The sequence below is a fragment of the Aythya ferina genome, assembly GCF_964211825.1.
Source record: "Aythya ferina genome assembly, chromosome: 1".
NCBI lineage: Eukaryota > Metazoa > Chordata > Aves > Anseriformes > Anatidae > Aythya > Aythya ferina.
This window is the reverse complement of record NC_140296.1, coordinates 179,353,685-179,371,999: the sequence shown is the minus strand read 5'-3', so window position 1 is coordinate 179,371,999 and position 18,315 is coordinate 179,353,685. Positions and strand designations below refer to the sequence as shown.

The 18,315-nt window shown below is 35.8% G+C and overlaps 1 protein-coding gene across 9 annotated transcripts in view; it reads right to left on the bottom strand.

The window, feature by feature from the left end:
* The window catches only part of FOXP2 (forkhead box P2), a 429,442-nt gene that overhangs the window by 293,758 nt on the left and 117,369 nt on the right, over positions 1-18,315 (bottom strand). For all 9 annotated transcript variants that reach the window (XM_084518453.1, XM_084518456.1, XM_084518460.1 and 6 more), the window contains one exon: positions 8,158-8,240. The gene's annotated coding sequence lies outside the window, so the exon portion shown is untranslated. The remainder of the gene's footprint in view (positions 1-8,157; positions 8,241-18,315) is intronic.

Genomic DNA, 18,315 nt, shown 5'->3' with positions numbered 1-18,315 from the left:
AATTTTAGTCTGTTTCCCAATAGTGTAGTTACTTATAAAAATACATAATGAGTAAAATAATAAGTATATAGATTCTAGAATTAATTTTTTGTTTTGTACGTGCTAATGCTCTGACTCCTATACCTTATTTTTGAAAAGACTTTATATATTGTTTATATTATATGCAAGCAGCTATACATTTGCAGCCTAGAAAATACCTGGTATTTTCTTCTTCTGCAGAACCTTTACTGGATCTATCATAATTCACTGAATTTTCATGCATGTAATGAAATGAAATCTATACATGTATGCATGGCTGTAGGACCAGAGAAACCACATGAACCAAAATATTACCTAGTTTCTAGAGATGACTCAACCTCAGGAAAAGAAAAAGAAAACTTAAGTTCCTTCAAAAATTAAACTCTGTACATTTGAATTGTGTAAAACCAGTTAAGCATGGTTTTCCCCTTCAAATCACCACTAAAAACCTATCTCAGGTACACCATAACTGACAACAATTATCACTAAATAGCTGTTTTACAGACAGCATTAAAACTTCTGAGGCCCTGTTCCTAAGGGACAGTGATCTTTGTCCAGTTCTTAGATGACAATGCCCACATCAAAAAAATTACCTCATTCTTTGCCAGATCCCATAATGCATTTTCCAGAAGAGAAAAGAAATCACTCTCCAAGACAGTCAAGAAGCACCACTTAAAAATACAAACCTAAAATAAAATCAGCTTTTTAGGGAGTTTAACTCTAAAAGCAATCAAATAAACATCTACATCATTTTGAAGATCCTGAATAGTTTTAGGAATTAGATTTGCTATTATTTCTTCATGTGCAGTTAGTTGTACTGAATGGCTTGCTATATTGCTTTTTTTTTTTTTTTTTTTTTTTCCCTACTTAAGATGAACATTTCAAATAGCTGATTCACCATATGTACCACAGTCTGATTTCAGGATAAGGTAACTTTGAGACCATCCCAAAAATACAGATAATTTATTTTATTGTGTTTCTAGAAAACAAAAGACAACAGTGTCATGAAAATCAGTCTTTCAGAATTGCTTCAGATATGGTCAAATAAGAGACAATGCAGAAAAACAGCACAAGTAAGTTGTTCTGGGAAATAATGGAAACCTCATTTGGTTTCCTTAAGTTTTAAAGAAATCCAATGTAAACTACTGTTGAGGTTTCTACTTCTCTTGATAAAATTTGTTGTTTTTTTTTTTTTTTTTCTATATATATCAATCTGTATTGGAGAGTTTACAGGTCTTGGTATTTTCTTCCAAGACCTGCAGTAATGCTTAATGGCTTTCCATTTTAACTAGAAAAACCTGTGATAGATAGGAAAGATGTCCCAACACAGAAATGAGCAGTGATTCTTTATCTTGGATCAGTCACCTGGGGGGGGGGGGGGGAGGGAGAAGAAACTCCACATATATAATTAAGATTTAATTAAATTCATGTTTTCTGTTGCCTCCTCCAAAAGATGACACTTTCTGAGAAATTTATTTCATAGAATGCAGAAGAGGAAAGTAAAAGAACTAAAATGGGGATTAGGAAAGACTTGTGATTCCTCCTGTCCCTCCTATAGAAAGTCAAAGCTGCTGATGCCTCTTTTATCCTGTTACATGTGTGATATGATGAATGAGAAGAGACTACCTTTAGGAGGATGGGAAACCCTATCTTGCTGGCACACCAGCCATTAAATTTTGCTTTTCAAGTGTGGAAATTCAAAGTCTGGGATGCTGTGAGAGCATTATAAGTTTGGCCAGACACATACAATCATCAGCATGGCAACAACAACAAAGAGAAAAGATCTCTCCAGAACACAGCTGGTGCCAGTGCTCTGGATTATAAACACGACAGAGTAATTTTCCCTTTTAAAAATATGACTGAGACAGGAAAAACTGAGAATATCATTCACATTTTCTTAGATTTATTCACAATCACATTGGAAATATGATTTTGACTAGCACCATCCCTGTCAGTGCTCACATTAGCACAAGTAACTGTGTATTCTGGCTACCAGTTAATCTGGAAATCCATCCTTACTATGTTTTTCCAGTCTGTCAACTCACTCCTGAAAGCCTTTTTCAAATAGCTCATTCATAATTTATTTCAAAACCAGTATTTGTGAAACCTCACAACCATCTCATCCTTAAGTACCAACAATAGTCTTTTATAATAAATTTATTGAACTTAAAAAAATAAAATATAATTGGTCTAACACACACACATACAAACATAGTAATTTTGTTTAAACATAAATAATATATTCTTAAAAAGTGAATATATTTGGTATTGGCAAAATGAATATATTTGGTATCTAAATGACTGTGTTGTCAAGATAGAAATCCAAGGTACCCGCAAACATTGTTCATATACTTTTTAATATATTTGATCTTATTTCATCTGGTAACTCTAGGAGAGTTTTAAGTAATTTATTGTATTAAACTATCATCTGAGTGTCTCACTTTCTTGAAGCAGTCCAAGTCACAACTCGTGTGTACTCCTACTCCTAGTCACACACCCACTAGGTGTGTGACTACTAGCGTGACCACTAGTGTGACTAAAAAGACCAATGCTCATTGCCATCCAGGTAAATGAGTAAGAGGTACGTGTTGTCTGTTGCAGCTTAACTTGCTTATTCTTATGAATGATCTTACTTCTAAAAATAATACAGACATACTACACTGCTCAGCTGCAGAAATTCTTTATAAAAGAAAAATGTGAATATTTGGGTCTTGTTGACAATTATTCTAAATAGTTTGGCACAATAGCCTTAGAAGTTCATATCTATAATGTATTGGATCACTGGATCACATGTCTTTAGAAATATCAGGGCTTATTTTAGCACCTTTACATGTAATATTCAAAATTATGTTACTTAGTAATTTTTAAAACCTTTAAAAGTAGTAATCTATTTTGCATTATTTCACATAATTATTTTCTCAAATAATAAACTCACCCTTAGTTAACCTTTAAGATCTTGCAATGCACTCTACAAATAGTACCACATTGAATCTTTTTAAATTAAATTTTAAGGGACTGGTGATTCACGTTTTCTTTTCCAACCGGACGCATGGAAGGCTTAACCTTCTTTGTGGACATAGTTAATGCCAAGCCATTACCCAGCTGATGGAATAACTTGAATGATTCACTGCCATCAAATATTTCACACCTTGGTCATTGACATGATCATGACTAGTCTCTTAAAGGATCAGGAGCAATAAAGAAGATAAAATCAGTATATCCATTGCTCTTAAATCAAATAAATAAAAATAAATTAGAAGTCCACAGAGAAGTAGCAATTTAAACAATGGAAATTCCATTGGAAATGTTTATAAGATTTTCAGCAATTATAGTTTTGGTAAAAACCATTAAAAGATTAACACTGAGCCAGCAGACACCTTTTCCTGGTATATTGTGCATAAAAAGTATTCCTGTCTGCTTCAATGCCTGGGCTCTTTCATGGGCTTAAACCTGTCAAATTATTCCATTTGATTTCAGAGAATTCTCATATGGCAATCTATTTTATTTACTTTATCTTCAATAAAATGGTTCAGTGAGCATTAGCAACTATGAGACACAAGTTTCAATCAGTCCTCTGGCAAAGGCGTCAATCTACATTAGACCTACTGTGCTGTGAGTTGCAGCCAGAAAGCTGGAGTAAGACAGGGCAACAGTGAATGAGTGAGTGAGACCTAATAAAGCAGCAGTGAAGAGAGCGAAAATTCTCCCTAGACACTACCATACACTGCTTATATAATGTGTGTGCCTAGCTCAACACACCAGTAGCTCCTTAATAAAGCTGACAGCTAAAAAGGAGCTTCAGATTCCAACTTTATTTTACATGACAACTACAGTAATGGTTCTCTGTTCTCAAGCAGGCCACATTTAGAAACCTGTATCCAGTTCAGTTAAAAATTAAGAGTTCTCACCTCTCTTATTCATGTCACACAGGAAAAAAAGAAGCATAAAATTATTAAGATGCACACTACCTCTCCTTCAGGTCATACAATTATTTGAAAAAACATCAGATTTCAACTAGCTTTTCCTTAAAAAATTCCATGAGAGAAACCACAAAATAATCACGGTATTTGAGCAACGGCTCATCTCTGAAGATGATATCATTAAGGACTAATTCCAAGAAATGTGGGGCATCACTCCTAGATGCTGTGAAAATATCTCCCAAAGCTCAAACTTTGTAATAAGAGATGCAAGTTCGTATTTGATATGGGCTTGATTATTGTAATAGTACTCTTCCCAGCAAATCAGACCATTAAGACTGTACTTAATGTTCAGCTGAATTGAAAAGCTGACCAGTTTAAATCCATAGTTTGATATTTTGTATAATCATAGCAAAAATTTACTACCTCCTAGTTCCAGGACACAAATTCAATTTTATCAATATAAACTACTTTTTGACAGAAGTTACCTTCATTTTCATTGCATTCAGGCTCCCCCAGATCAGTAATTTACAGCTATTCCCAATCACCCCTCAAAGATCATTCAATATTCTACAAGTAACAGTGTCTCTGTTCTAATACAATTCCTTAAATAAATAAAGTACTGTTTATGCTTCAGAGTCTTCCTGGTGGAAACTGGACTGAAGATAAAGCCAGTCAGCCCCAATCCAGTCACTTTTGGGAAAGCAAAGATGTTGTATTTTTCTGTCTGCTGTATATCCTTCTCCATCTATGCCAATATCAAAACTTACTTGCCTTCTGACTGGATGTGTGGAAGGCTTAGCTTTCTTCACGGACATAGCTAATGCCAATTCATTATTCAGCTAACGGAATGACTTGTATGATTTACTGGTATCTGATGTTTCACACCTTGGTCATTGACATGATCACAAGCAATGTGTCCTCCCATGGCTCTTAGGAGAGTTCAAGTTCAGCTGCAAGATAACTATATGAGTTATCTTTTTACTAATCTTACAGTATTTTAATGCAAAATTTTATTTTTGCCCTATGCAAAATAACCATTTAGAGAGAGACCGGATATTTGGTAGGTAGACAATGTACATACATGAGAAAAATCCAAGAATAAGCACATCTCCTTTTCCACAAATTGCCAAAATGGGACAGTAAAGCTAGATCAATTTAATAATAATTAATTATATAACTACAATTCAGTTCAGTAACACAGAAAATACTTTAAATATTCACATTTAGAAAACTACCTTAGCTTTTTTGTCAAAACCTAATTTAGTCTGAAAATCCAGAAGTAACTGGACTGCTAATAGTCCCCAAAAGTCCCCATTTAAGTCATCAGTCTAAAAATAGAACATTTTTTCACTGCTTTTGTGTTTTTCCAATATGGATTTTTGTCTTGGTTTCAGTTTTTCCAACTCTAACTCAGTTTTCTCAAACTTCCTCCTAAACTAAGTCGTTTAACGAAAGGTGGAATAGAAAGCATACAAAAATCTTCATGCTAATTAAAAAATTACCCATGAATGCAACTTTAATTTTATATATTTTTATCACCACTTTTACAACTGAATACTAGTTTTCAGTCTGTGGAAAGACACTATGTCCTGCCATAATAAAAAAAAAAAAAAAAAAAAAATCAACCCTATACGACATCCTAAAGAACTAGCATTCAAAATTTACTGCTATTTCCTCATGGACTACAAACACATTCCCTCTCCACTTTCACATATTGAAAGAAATAGAGACCAGTGCTAAAAAGGCCAAAAAAGATTTTGGCATTCTTCACAAAAAGCATTTTTATAGATTGTATTTAACTTCAAGTTATGGAAAAAAAATAATGGAGGAAACAGAATAACTGTTACTTTCCTTCATGTGCCTTAAGTCCCAGACGTATTGGAATTCAATAAAATGATACTGCCAAACTATTATAGATGCACAAGTCAGTGTTACTGCATTTCTGACATTATTTGGTACAGAACACAGTAAATTTCCAGAAAAAAAAAATCTTAAAAGTAAAAAAAAAAAAAAAAAAAAAAACATTGGCTCACCAGATTTCAGTTACTACACTTTAATAAAACAGATAGCTACACTTCTACCAAACCAAACTGTTTTCCAAAATACTACTACTTCATAGAAACTGTCTATGAAGAATGTAGTATTACTAAGGACAAGTTACACCTCTCAGACATATATGTATAAATACGTGATAAGAATCCAGTCATACTTTCATTGCGAGCTAGAAAGCAATGAATCTGACCTTTTTCACTGGTTTCTCCTCTAGGTAATATAAGAAAAAAAAAAAAACCACTGTTTTGTAAATACATTACTACATATTAATATATAACCATACACAAATTTCTGTGTGATACCAGCATTGTCTACAGTTTCTCTGTACAGTGCTGTATATATCCTTTGATTTACAGCACTGCTAAAGTTAAAATTGTATCTTTTTTCCTCTTTTTTCTTATTTTATTTTTTATAGTTCCACCAGAGTCATGCCATAACCTTCAGGACTGTGCCTTAAGTCCTTAGAAGAAGGTGAAATTAAATTGGAAGAAAGGAATTTTCCCCAATGCGTAAAGAGAGCCACAGTGAAACACATATCAGGACTCTCTTGTTTGGTAGCACTTTGAATTAGGTTAAACAGGTCTGTGCTTCCTGCCAGATGGTGAAACTTTAGAGAACTTGTTATAAACACAGTTTCAGCACTAATTACTCTTACCATCATTAACTGCTCCTGGAACTATTTCTTTTCCTTACCTTCCAAGTCATCAGTCCATGAAGATGGCAATATTAATAATAAGGAGAATATAGGTGGTTTTGAATGTTTCATAATGCCTTAGCAGTTGCTACACAGGGCATACAGGGAAATGATATGCGTTTACTACAGAAATAGCGGTGTACATAGAAGCAACTGAGCTTGGTTGCTATTAGGGTGAGTTAGTTTTTTGTACATTGCTGAAACCTGCATCTAGTAGATGCAGTACCTGGCACCTGTTGAACAAGTTTTGAAACTTATACATGACAATATTGCCTAAAATTTTGAATTTGTAAAATGATGGAAATATTCTCAAGGTATTTTCTACTCCTGTAGCAATAGCAAAATGTGAAAAATTACATCTACCATGGACATTAATTCTTTGTTGCAATAGCATGTGTGAAAAATCTGAAATAGATGCCAGTGCCTTCCTAAGCTCTTATCTTACACTAATCATTGGAGCAAGCAAAGTATTAAGTATTAATAGTACTAATCATAGTATTAATATTATTATTAAGTGCAGGCGTGCCAAGTCCCAAGGTAGTACTATGTCCACAAACAGTGATTCTTTACAGGCAGGTTCAGACAGTTAACACACACCACAGTTCAGACAAGATTTGAACTCATGGTCTTTAACATTATGGAATATTCCTGGTTCCCAATGGAGCACAGGTAATTCCTGTTTCAGCAAACTAGGAATATACAAACACGGGGATTCATTACTAATCTTACCTTGTCTTTTAATTGTTAAATTATTGTTAGAAAAAATATGTAACTATAATCTAATAGAATTGTCTGAACAAATTATCATAATCTTAATGCAGCTGGTGTAACAAAACTGTATAGTGAGCTTTAACTGTAGTCACTGAAGATGCAGGAGTAAGTAACTTAAAGAGCAAAACTATAGCTGTGATCACTGTTATTTCCTTCCTATTAACTGTACTGAATTCCTTTTAAAGCAGAAACCAACTAAGAGATTCCAAAAGTGTTACTGCAGAAACACTCAGAGTAAATGCAAGAGACTACACCAATACAATATCTTTTATACCATACTTTTGTTCATTCTTAAAGAATAATCTTGCTATTTTCCCTTTCTTCTAGAAATATATATGGTATTGTTTTTCCTAACTTTAAGAAGTGCTCCACTCCTGTAGGGTGGAGCTAAAATCTGACTTGTTATACTGAAGTTTTCTTCACTGCACTCCACCTCCTTCAAGGTTCCAGAGACCTTGGTGAGACAACAGTATATTCACTTGTTTTTTGTGTCAGGCCCTCAAAAACCAGGGAAAGCCTACATGACTTCAATATTCTCTGTTATTTAGCCAGAACACAAGTAGTCATATAGCTCAGTGAATCAGAGGAAGGAGAGATCAGCTATTTGAATATGGACTGATAAGCAAGAACAGCAATTCCTGGACAAAACAAAGTTGCAGAAGATGACACTCAAATGATTTGTAATGTTTCATGTGTGCTCACCTCCTTCTTCTGAACCTCAAGAAGACCTTAAACTTCAATCTTGAACTGGAGTGATGTCCAAAATCAATTCCAGTATCACCATCCTGAAAAGACAGAGTGGAATATTTACAACTATTTAGATATCATTCAACAAAAGCAAAACAGGAAAGATCTTATCACATCCCCTAATTAGTTCCACTGTGCATAAGCTGGTTCATAAGTATTCTGAAAGAAAAAAGATTAGTTATAATTTTCAATTTTTCTATTTTGACAAAAATATTTTGGGTAAAAGACCGAGCGAGATTAAAGAGAAAGATTCTCTTAACATGTAGTCAGCTTAAAGAGTACCTTCACTATTCCACAAAGAAATATAATTGTTCATTGAGGCTCTGCCTTGCAGTAGAGGGACAGATAAGGCATGACTCAAAGTCCGGTCTTATTTTTTTAATTCTATTTTTATTATTCACAGATCTGAAGACAAGCAAGTAGGAAGCTTCCCTGAAGTAGTTTGTTCTTGACAAAGAATTGCACATAGTATCAACTACCAATACGTTCAGTCATGTTAAGGAAGTTACAGAAGCTGGGAGACAGCACAGCAATGAAATTTAAATCTATATGTATTTTAGGGAGGCTGAAAGGACAAGAAGAAAACAACAGCTTGAATGCTGAGATTATAAGATTGCGTTAAAAGAAGAGCGTTGGACAAGGCAAAAGAAATAAAGACCATGAAGGTCTGTAGAAAGTTTCTCGACATTGCATCTATGCTACCAAATGAAGCAATGTCTGAGCACATTTCTGTTTGATGAAATCATATGGCAAAGACCAGCCTATATCTATGCTAGAATACTGACATACCCTCCAAAAATACAGGGCTGGCATTCAAGCTAAAGGAAATGGCCAAATGAATGTCTGAAAATTTTAATAGCATCATAGAATGGCTTGGGTTGGAAGGAACCTTAAAGATTACCTAGCTCCACCACCCCCTGACATGGACAAAGATGCCACCCACTAGATCAGGTTGCCTGGGGCCCCATCCAACCTGGTCTTGAACAGCTGCAGGGATGGGCATCCACAACTTCTCTGGGCAACCTGTTCTAGGGTCTCACCATCCTCTGAGTAAAGACTTTCCTCCTAACATGTAATCAAAATCTCCACTCTTTCAGTTTAAATCCATTCTCCCTTGTTCTATCACTATCTGCCCATGTAAAAAGTCACTCTTCTTCCTTTTCATAGGCCCCCTTTACTGAAAGGCTGCAATGAGGTCTCCACAGAGCCTTCTCCAAGCTGACCATCCCCAGCTCGCTCAGCCTTTCTTCACAGAACAGGTTATTCATTATCTTTGTAGCCCTCCTCTGGACCCACTCTAACAGCTCCTTCTCCATATCCTTCTTGCGCTGGGGGTCCCAGATCTGGAAGCAGTACTCCAAGTGGGGTCTCACAATGGCAGAATAGAGGGGGACAATCACCCCCTTTGCAGCCCAGGACACAGTTGGCCTTCTGGGCTGCAAGCACACATTGCTGGATCATATCAAGCTTTCCATTCATCAGAACTCCAAGTCCGTCTCTGCAGGGCTGCTCTCAATGAGTTCTTCTCCCAGTCTGTACTCCTGCCTGGGATTGCCCTGGCCCAGGTGCAGCACCTTGCACTTGGACTTGTTGAACCTCATTAGGTTCACGTGGGCCCAATTCTCAAGCTTGTCCAGGTCCCTTTGGATGGCATCCCTTCCTTCTGTATTGACTGCACCACTCTGCTTGGTGTTGTCTATGAACTTGATGAGGGTGCATTCAATTCCACTGTCTATGTCATTGATAAAGATACCAAACAATACTGGTCCCAAAATGGACCCCTGAGGGACACCACTAGTCATCAGCCCTCACCTGGACATAGAGATGTTGGCCACAAATGTCTGGATGTGGCCATCTAGTCAATTCCTCATCCACTGAATAGTCTACCCTTCAAATATGTATCTTTCCTATCTAGAGATAAGGACATTGTGTGGGACCATGTCAAAGGCCTTACAGAAATCCAGGTAGATGACATTGGTCAGTCTTCCACTGTCAAAATTTCTGGAGCAATGCTAGTTTGCAAGGAGTAAGAATGTGGCAGGGGCCTGGAAATATTTCCAATCATGGTTTAATTTGCTTATATAGACATAGCCTTAGCATCTGAAACTCTGTGACTTCTGAAGTAGCCTCTCAACAGTGCCTCTTGGCAATTCTCCCTTGCTGACAAGGTCAGACAGAAGCAGACTAAAGAGTAAAATGAATATAGAATTTTATAAAGAGAAATCTGCTTTCCCACAGTTAAAAAAAAATCTGTGTTCCAACTGGCATTATTAATACACACTTTGTTACAAGATGTTTGGACATTTAAAAGAGTTCCAGTTCTAACTTCTTCCTTTGTTTGTAGAGTATAACAAAACCTGCTGGGAAGGTCGAAGTTCCTAGAAAACTGAAAGCTACCTGGCAGCCTCTGTAGTAGAGCAAGTGAAGAAGGAAGAGCAGAGAACGACAGGCTGGAGGAATAAACACTACGTGAAACCTCTGCACAGTAGGACAGCACTGGGAAATGAGAACGAAATCTTATGAGCTCTTAATACAAAGAGAAAAAAGAAGAAAATGTTAAAAACAGGTAAGGATCCTAAGGCAAACAGGAGGAGGTGAAGATGGGTGGCAATTCTTAAAAGTTGCTGCAAAGTAAAATATGTGTCAATGAAACTTTGTGCGATGGTCATGTGGTTATCCTACATCCAAAACGGCAATGTCCAACCAATTGGAAGAAGCATTTACGTTTCTCTTCTGTTTTCTGTTAAAATATTGTATATGTAGCTATGCCTCTGAATTTTCTTCTTCAATTAAAGTCTACACAGAAATACAAAGTATGCTTATTTCTCCAACCATATGTGTTGTCTGTTGACAGATGTTAGTATGTGGGCCTTGAACATCAGTATCTGTATTCTTATTTTTTTTCCCTGTATTCCTTTACTCCAAAAATGTTTCAGATAATCAGATTTCTCAGGAAAATAGGACTTTGGAGCAAGTCTTAATTTGCATTATGTCAATTGGACATCCTGAATTTTATTTGAAAATACATCGTTAAGATATGTATATATTTTAGAAGTATGAAATAAAAATGTTTAAAGTTACTTAATAATCAGACTATATATTTTTCTTATATTTAAACTACTTCAAGACATTACTTTACACTTTAAAAAAAATGCATTTTTAAAGAGTGTTATGTAGATCATAGTACTGCAAATAGGGAAAAAAAAAAAAAAAAAGTACTGCTTTTCTTCCTGAATCTAAGAATTGAATTGGACAGGTTCCATGACTGGGAAACACTCAGAAGCTCATAACTAGATGAGCACTACTGGATGCCATTATAATTAACAAGAACATGCAAAATAAATTAATAGTTATGTTTTATAATCATTCCAAAGTTAAATGAGCCTACAAAAAGACCTTCATACTACTGTGATCTCATTAGCTAATTTTTACATGCCACTCTACATTAATACTTAGACAAATGAAGGCTACATTTTGTTATCATTAGGTCTAAACAGAAGCACCGTGGTTGTGGGAGCAAACAATCTTTTTTTTTTTTTTACCTGGCACAGAGAAAATAATTAATTCCTGAACACTTCTCCTTGAGTTGTTAACCTCCTGCAACTTTCTCTTTTCCAAAATTTTAAGCAAAAGCTATGTACTTACAGAATTTCACATTATATTCCATACCACTAAAATTAATCTTGAATTTTCAAAAATGGAATTTCCTCATCAAAATATCTGTACTCAATTAATCACATCACACAACACTGCAAAGAAATTTGTCAAGAAAAAATAATAAAAATTACAGACAACCATTAAAAATCTAGTATTTAATGCTGTAGGAATTGTGTAGTGACAGAAAAAAAGGAAAAAAAATATGATGGACTAAATATATTTTGTACTTCTGAAATGTCCCAGTGTGTTGGGTCTGTCTGAGCTGGAGTCACCTGTAAATGATGTACAGGTTATACATAACAGCTCATTTGGGTGCAGAGGGCTGGGAGGGGCTCAATTGTTTTCTCCATTCAGATCTTACTTGTACTAAAAATTAATAGGACATTGATTACTTATTAAGACACAATGGAGAAAATGGAGACAGTATGAATAAACAGAAAGCCTGGAGCAAAGTCTTCTCTTTCCAAACCTTCACAGGAAGGTTGTCTGAATAGCTGGGTATACAGACTAAACCACCCCTGAGGCAGGTCTAACTTGCTTGACTTGTATTTACATGATAGATAACCCATGTTGACACTAATCTCTTAAGTATGCATGAGCCAATATCATATTCATGGAGATTTCTAAACTATTTATCCAACATGAGCAGATACTATGCCTTACTTTATCTTCAGGCATGTCTGTCTTCCTTCTGAAAACATATGATTTAGTGTAAGACAGTTCAAAGAAGATCCACTTCCCACTTGTTGCTGAATTTTCTTATGCCTCTTATATTAAACTGCAGCAGCCTACAGGAACTGGTGGGAGAAGAACATTAAAAAAAAAAAAAAGGGAAATAACTAGTCCAAAACTGTTTGAACTACAATACTAGTTTACTTATACCACAAACACAATGACACTGCAATTTTGTTTATTATTTACAGGATTACAACTTTTCTGTTTCTCCCATGTTTCCATGTGACTTGACCAGAAGGGATTCAGGAACACTATCAGACAAGAATGTAAAAGCAACAACTTTAGAAAATATTATAAAGGAACATCATAGGTTTTCTTATGTATTTAATTTGTTCTTGTAGAGAGATGTGTTTTGAGATTTACAAATTAGCAAAACATAAAGTCAAAGAGCACCTTACCCTTCTGCCATGATGCATGCACCATTATTACAGATGTTTTCACTAACACTAGGAGAGACCCAGGAAGTTGTCTTGTCCAAAGTCTTGCTTAAAAAATTGTCTGAATTTAGACTTGGTTGCTTAGGACATCAGCCAGACACATCTTCAAAACTTTCAAAAAAACAGATTTTGCAACCTGGTTTCTCTAGGAAACTTGTTCTGCTACATAACTGTCATTTTAGTGAAAATATTTTCCCTTACACTGAATCAGCACCTCCACACAGAATATCTCTACGCATTCCAACTCTTTTCTGTAGGGAAAGTCCCTTCCTCTTCTCTGCCTTTCTCTTCTGTAGAACTTGCATCACTGAGCTCCAATTCAATTTGTCCTGCCACTTAGCAGTTATTCTAATGATGCTCTGCATGTGGAGCATCTAGCCCCTGTTTATTCTCCATTCCCAAGAATCCCACCTAAACAAATATATTAAATACTCATTAAAAAAAAAAAAAAAAAAGTTTATCTCCACTCCCAAGAAATGCAGATGGAAACCCATCTAATCAACCAAATACACAAGAAAAAGCATATATTGCAAGAAGACAGCTCCTGACCACCCCTTTACTCCCCATCAAACTGCTAAAAACCAGAAGGAAAACAGGAAAAAATAAATAAAATAAATAAAATAAAAAACTATGAAAAATGGGAGAGAAAATAACAAATACAGAAAGGTTATAAGATAACTTATACAATTACAAATTCCTGCCAAAAACGCCACCATGAAAATACAGATAACCATTCCACTAATTGCAAACATCTCCATCAGCTGACCGTTAGCAGCATTTGCTAAGTAGATGTTTCCCAGTTTGGCTGAACAGTGGGTTACTCCCTCATCAACATGAGTCTTCCATGGCCTTACCACGTGTTCAGTTTGGGCACCTGCAGGACTGCATACACTGCTTCTGAGGTTGGTTCAATACTGATCCAAACACCGAGGTCAGCTGCAGACAATCATTGCAAAATATGTCCGTGACATAATCAGGTCCTTGCAGAGGTCCTTACCCTGACACCAACATTGGGTATGACTTCATTTGCCATGTCTTTTGGAAAGAGGAGACTGCTATGTCATTGACAGTGTGTTCTTTCTCACAGTTTGTGATGAGAGGCCTCTACAGGCCTCTCTAGAGGATGCTGCTCTCACTTCTCTCAGTCATCTACTCCTCACTTGCCTACTTAGAGCCACACCAAACTGCAGAGAGAGAACTTGTACATACAGACCAGCTCTCCCCACAGAAGCAAATGCCTAATCCAGTCTTCAGCTATCCTGTATTTCCATACAGTACGCTTTAGAGAGTTAGATCAGCTGACCTCCAGAGGTCCCTTTCAACTTCAACTACTCTGATTCTGTGATTCAGGTTTATCTCACACACAGAGTCAGCTCATAAAAATATACAGATTTTGTATGAAAATAAGAACAACTGCTCTTGATTATCACATCCATCTGGAATTTGACATTCTGTTCATGTTAAACAACCAACACCTATTCCTTCAACTGTAGCCAAAAGAGATGACATCAAGAAAGACAAAGAACATAAATAAAACCCATATTCTGATCTAATCCCTAAAGAAACCTAAGAAACAGAGCACCTTCATAACACTGAAATGTCCCTACAAGTATGGCAGATAAAAATTAGGGCTGTTAGATATTTCTATCTGTCTTGTAGGAGTGAACCTTACATTGGGCTATGACCCAAAGTAAATTTCTAGCCACAGTCAATAACTGCTTTGATGCAGATTGGAATTTATGTCCTTGAAGGGGCAACAAAAGGAAAAAAAAATCAAAAAAATCTACCACTATTTCAAAGAGGGTCACTGAATAAAAATGAGTAAGCTTGTTAAAAGGAAGAAAAAAGACAGCTACAAGTGTCACATCTTCACAGATGGCACAGAGACTGATTAAAGACACCTTTTGCAAGCTCAGAAGAAATGCATGCAACCTATCAAAGAAGACTAAGAAAGTCCAGAGAAGAGAGCTGACTTGAACAAACAGGATAAAGGAGACTATTAGGAGGAGAAAAAAATATATATTAGAAAAGAAAGAAGGATGCTATTCTTCTAAAAACTTGAAGTTGTGTCCAAGTGAGGAAAAGAGAAAGAATGTTAGTGTCTGGCAGGCTTAAATGTAAATACACATTAAAGTGTTAGAAAGCCACAGGGGCTGGCAGCTGCATGTGGGCTGAGGTCCAGGAGAGGTGGGGGCTGTCCACTTCTGGACAGAGGTGGGCAGGGCAGAATCTGGCCATCCCTGAACAGGGAGGAGGGTAGTCCTGGGGGATCTATTTTCGTCCTGTAAATTAGATGAATCTAAAAGCACACTCACTACTGTCCTGATCCTCATCTCTAACTACTGAATGATAGTCATCAAAAAGAAGAGGCCTTTTTCCTAGAAAGCAGCAGAAAGGCAAATGGAGTGTGCCCTAATTTCTGGAGAGTGATTGATGCTGCGTCATGCTGGTGGAGCCATATGCTGTTACTAAATGCTGCCTTCAGCCATGATGGTGGTATAGCTGGTTGCAGCTAGTCAACAGAGACCTGTGGCCTATTAGATACACCAGATACTGGGCTACTGTCCTCTGTGAATCTGTCTTTAGATTTCAAGAGAGTCCAGGTCATCTACTTTGACTTTTACGCATTTCCAATCACATTACTTTTGGATATACTCATTTGATAATGTTATTTTGTTATACTTGCATTTCAGCGTCAGCAGGAAAAAAAAAACAGCAGCCACTGATACCTATACAAAATCACAGGATGGGGTACTGAAGGAAACTTGACCTTTTCGACTTTCCAATCTTTTCTTCTCATACAGTTTTTATGGAGGGATGATACTACAGAAACAGTGCACTGAGCAGGAGGACAAGGGATGTAACAGAATACTGGGCACCACTTTGCTTGCGAATATATCATACACAAAGTATTTCAAACATGAACCAGAAAGAATCTTCATGTGATTTCGAGAGAACTCTCTCAAGATCTCTCTCAACATGCATGCTCAAGGATACATAAAAGGGATTATTCATGAGCTTTATATTGTGCAAGTAAACTAAAAGGTACATGTTCAAATATCTAATCTACAGGGTATCCTAACTGCAATACAAGGATCCAGTTCCTTAGGAAGAAAAAAAATGCTATAAACCATTATCTCTTTAAAATACTTTTCTAGTGAATATTTCATAAATTGTTCTCTGTTTTCCTGAAAGATTTATGTCCTGCCCACATGACAAAAGCTACATAGGTGCACCCCAAGGAAGTCAATCACTTTTTGTTAGCAGAAATTTTCATTAACATAACAAGATCTTCAGTGAAGAAGAAAGAACATTTCACATGTATACTTTTATCCTTTTTTTGTTGTTGTTGTTCAAAAACAACATAAATGCTCATGTTATTTCTAATTATGACTGAAGTCAATGGTATTATATTAACATGTATATGCTGTGTAGCAGGATAAGAACATCAGTAAATGAATATAAATCTAGTCCTACTGATCTTCCTTACTAGTCAGTACGAAAGTGAAGCATGTAACAACTTGCATATAATAACTTGATATTTTATGATGAAAAATTTGCACAAGTTATTAGTTTCTAAGTTGGGACATACATTAAAACATAATTACATGCTTTTTCAATTATTTTTTACTTGGTTGCTGTAAGTAGTTGCTCTGTAACACCCTAATTGTGCTTTAACCACACTCCTCTCAGATTCTTTGCAACTTTCTGGAAAAGAACTTTAAATCATATGAAGAAATCTGAATTCATCTTTTCAAAGCACAAAGTATGTAGGGTCCAAATGTTGCCTGTAACTTTTGTGAAGCTGTCTGACATAACTGCAGAGCTGCAGTACAACTCCACACATTCAGCAGGTTACATACAGAGGTATCTGTATATATCTTCAATTTTTTTAATTGCCTTTTGGATGATACTGCCACAGCAGCAAATCTTCTTACCCTGGTGATTTAAACCAATGGCAAGAGCTAAAGAAACAGTGACCAAAGCATTCAGCTTTGATTTTCATAAGATAAGAAATTATATTTGCTTATAAAGAAGCAACTGTGTGCAATGAATTTAATCTGTTCAATTGATTAAGAAAAAAAGTTTAAAACAAAACGAAGGGCACAAGTTAATTTAAGCATTTATTTAAATTCTCATTTCTGCATCAAATTTCATAATAAATGAGTAAAACAATTCCCATAGCAACATCCTACACTGTATGATACACATGCTACTTGTGAAACACAAAATATTTTCTATTGCAAACATACAAATCAAAACATAATGGGAATATGGATTGCTTTTATATTTTAGAAGCAATAAATTTTCTTGGACACAGACATTTTTCTATTTATGCTCATCTTGTGACTTTCTTTAATCAATCAATCTTACATTAATAAAATGGCCCTCATATAAACACTTCAGGGCACTGTACAATCTCAATATGAAATAAATACACAAAAATATTAATAAGCTAAACTGCATGCTTTTGCTTTCCAAATTATTAACATATTATTTTATTTTTAAAAGGGATGATTGAAATACGAACATTAAGAGAATCATGGCAGGTAAGTACTTTACTTCAAAAATGTATGGTGTGATTACTTCTGCCAGTAACATGATTTGCTTTGGCTGTGGCAGAGCCAACAAATTTTAATTTACAACAATTTGCTGAATACAATCCTGTGGAAATTCCAGTCAGGGATATAAGTCTGATCCAATGTCCCAAAAGGAGTATCGTTCCACTTACTCATTAGGACCCATTAAAAACTGGCAGGTAATATACAGGCTCTGTTCCTAAACTGCTTTAATCTTTACACATAATCAGTGGCACAAATATATGGTCTCTAACACACAGAAAGTAAACACCCTCCCCCATAAAATCAGGAATACAAACCAGAAAAGCTTACATTTAAATTCCACAGAGAATTGACGATGTAGTATCTTAACCTGTTTTAAGCTTCCAGATATTACTGCGCCATGAACAAAGGCTTCTTGAACAAAAGCAGTTCATTTTTTTTTTTTACCATAGTCTAGCAAAGCAATAATTTTGCTATAGTAACGATGTGCTTTCCTGATTTATTTTCTGGGGTTTTAGACCAAGTAGGCCAGTCCCCACCTAGCCCCAAGCCCCTTGTCACGCATCTCCCTTGGCAGTACAGCACTCGCTAATGTCAGCAGACTTCAAAGGAGCTATCTTCAGTTAAGCTTTTGTTTCTCCCTTCACCCCAAAACCTAGAAAAACATATCACTTTTGCTGACAGGCTTCACAAATTTCCTAGAAGAAATGGGGAATATTTCT